Below are 3,357 nucleotides of genomic sequence, written 5' to 3' on the forward strand. Positions count from 1 at the left end.
CTAACACTCTCCTTCCCTCCCACTTGCACATAAAAGCACTCTGCCCTCAGCGGGCTCTCCTCTGGGGAGGGTGGGTGGGTGGAGGAGGGGTCTCTTCCCCCCCCCTTTTTTTTTTCCTGTGTTACTAATAATTCTTCTTATAGGTGAAATGCCGAAAATCCTTGACCTCTCCTCCCCCATGCCTGCTTCTTACCCAGATCCAAAGGACCCAAAGCCGTTTCAATGACTCTGAGTTCATGGCAGACCTGGCCTGCTTTGGGGGTGTTACCAGCCAATGCCAGCATGGGGGAGATGCAGCAAGCAAAGCCTTTGAAGTGTACAGTAGAAAGACACTGTTAGAGGCAAAGCACAAGGAAGGAGGATTGAAAAGAAAGCAGAGCAGTTTGGCCCACAGGAGGGGGAAAGGCTAATTAAGACAGAGAGTGTGGAGAAGGAAAAGGCAGAATCATTAAGATATCACAGCAGGAGCCCGTGGTGTGGCTCCATGGAGGTTTAAGCCGTGCTGAGCCTGGCCTATGCTGTTTGCTCCCCCTTGGTTTCCCATTCCCACCCTCTGCTTTGGGGTGGCACAGGAGTGTGAGGGATTCCCAGTCAGTTCAGCTTGCTGATCCAGCTGAAAATTATCTGGTTTAGTTCACACCCTAATATAGACAGAGCTGAAACTCAGGATGGGAGTTTTTATTACCCCTGCCTTACTAATGATCTGACAGAGGGCTAAAGCTTGTAGGTGATCCCACACTGAAGAAGCTGCAAGCTCTGGTGAGGACAGGTACCTATGAGGAGACTCGAAATTGGAAACATGGGCAGGAAATGGTGGATTCAGTTTTGGAAAGCCCAGGAAGGGGATAATCTTCTGGCAGTGCTTCATTACGCAACATCACAAAGACAGCAGCATTAAGGAAGAGCTGGGAAAGAGGGAAAGCAAACTACAGATTCAAGGCTGCAGTTTTGTGTTTCTTTCTGTGATGACAGAAACTGCTGCTTGCTTCAGAGGACACCCAGGACCACTTACCACACAAAGGCAGAGCAAGATCGGTTTGTCAGGCTTCTCCATGCATCCCAGCTTCAGGCCAGCAGGCAGAGAGGAACCACAGGGAAATGGAAACATGGAGGGGCAGTGGGGAACGACCTGAGCCAGGGGCTGGGAGGCCAGGGATGCAGGAGGATCTGGCTTCCTTCACTGGTCCAGGGCAGGGCAAAAATGCATGGAACAGGCAGGGGAGGATGGGGGATGGGATGTTTCACACCTAGCAAGCAGGAGCAGATGGGGCTGCGGTTAAACACCACCAGGAATTAACTTGCACTGCCTCAAGGAGCCCAGGACCCAGCAAGCCAGGCCCAGCTCTCCCTTCCCTGGATTCATGGCATACACTTCGGTGACAGGTTAGCAATGCAGAGGGGGTTTCTCTTGGGTCTGTAGCTAGTCAGGGAGCTGAGATATGGCCCTTCAGTGCAAACAGACCCATAAAACTCTGCTCAAGTTGTGATTCCCCAGTCCTTTCCCAAGCCCTGCCCCCAGGCACACACTGAAATGGCCATGGTGTTTGCTGGGGGAGAAACGTGAGAAGTAGAGCTGGAGTGCTGTAAAAGATGTAAATGTTTCTGTGCTGACAGCAGCTGAGTGTCTAGGGCACAGCCTCGGAGGGGGGATGGAGAGACACTGGGAAAGCACTTCTCTTTTGTTCTTGATCTTGGCTGCCTTAGGAGAGTTCCCAGGAAAAATCGTGAAGCTGATATGCCAAAGGGAGCTCACAGCGTGTGCTTTATCAGGGGGAGGTTGTGGGGTGCCAGTGACAGAACAAAGGGCTGGGAGAAGGAAGAAGTAGGAGGGCGGGCTTGGGACAGACAGTTGTGGCCATCTCATCTCTGTGTTAGATCCTCTGACTGCCCTGGTGCTGGAAAGCCATTTCATCAGTCAAGGAGGGAAGGGAAGGAATATCCCCTCATCATAAAGTGGACAGCAGAGCAAAGGAGTCAGTTTAATCCTGGTAACCACTGACAAGGTGACCCACACAATTGCCACAGCTGCAGTACTGCTCCATGAGAGGATGTGACTGCCTAGGAGCAAACGTCACCCAGGTCTGATGCAACAGCTGAGAAAAAACCCCATGATTCTTTTAACATAAAAGTTAGTCATCACTGAGGTCAGGTTTTCACAGGGCTGATCTCTGCCCTCTGGAGCTTAACCTTTAGGTATGACTGATAGCATTGTGAATTCCAAAAGAGATGAGAGAAGGGAGATGAGGGCAAGGAGAAAGGGACACTGCTTAGAGACAAGGCCATTTGCTGAGGAAACACACTGATGTGTCTTCTTTCATCCCAGAGAACATATACACTGATTTTGTGAAGTGTGAAGTATAAATTATCTGGACCACTGAGCAGGTAGCAGCAGAGCAAAGATGAAGGAGATGAGGGTGAAGGAAGAGAAGGAGGGCTGGGAGGCAGGGAAATGGCAGAAGAACAAAGCTACTAGGCGTATGGGAAGAGGGATCCACAGGGTACACACAAAAGCCCAAAGGCTCTGCAGAAGAAATGGCATCAACTGGATGGTCGGGGAGAGACACATGAGTAAGGAAGGCATGGCACCTCACAGGATCTCTCATCTCTAATCACCAGGTTTGTCCAGAAATTTACTTGTTCTGAACTATTTCATGACTTTTTGGGTTATGAAACCAGATTCCAACCCAAACCAGATTCCATCCTGACAAAAAAAATTAGTTGGTTTCTGTATTAAAACTGGGGGCACTGAGAAGCCAGAGAGGGTCCATTCACTGACACTCATTGCCGCTTTCTTGAAGTCCCTCCCTCTGCCGGGGGTTCCGCACTGCTTCGTTCGTTCCTGCAGCAGGGTGGGGAGCACGCCCTGCCATCACCATCGCGCTGGGGATCGCCGCCCAATCCCAATGTCCTGGCCTGAGAAATCCCCTGCAGTGGTCACTGCCAGTTGTGAGTCCTTTGGAAGCAAACGGAAACTTCACTGCCCACCCCCAAATAAGACGAATGTGCAGAATCAGTACTGGAACTTCTTTCTTGTCTCCCCTGTAACAGGCGGGCAATACCTGCTGCCCAGGGCCACTCTCCCTTATCCCCTGGGATCCGCAGAGGGATCAGTTCGTGCCTGTCCAGCTCCTTCCTCAAGAGAGGCGTTAGTGCACGGTTCTGCGGCGCTACGGCTGCGGCTCGGCCCTGAACCCTGCCCGGCACCACGGTCCGGCTCTGTGAGCAGGCGGGGGGCAGAGGTGAGGAACGTGAGCACACCCACCGCGCCGGGATGGCCCGCCGGGATGGCCGGCCCGCCGGGATGGGTTGGCCCGCCCGGCTCCGCTGTGCGCTGAGCAGCACACCCGCCCGGCGCCG

This window comes from Zonotrichia albicollis, chromosome 6, assembly GCF_047830755.1.
Source record: "Zonotrichia albicollis isolate bZonAlb1 chromosome 6, bZonAlb1.hap1, whole genome shotgun sequence".
In the NCBI taxonomy this organism is placed as follows: Eukaryota; Metazoa; Chordata; class Aves; order Passeriformes; family Passerellidae; genus Zonotrichia; species Zonotrichia albicollis.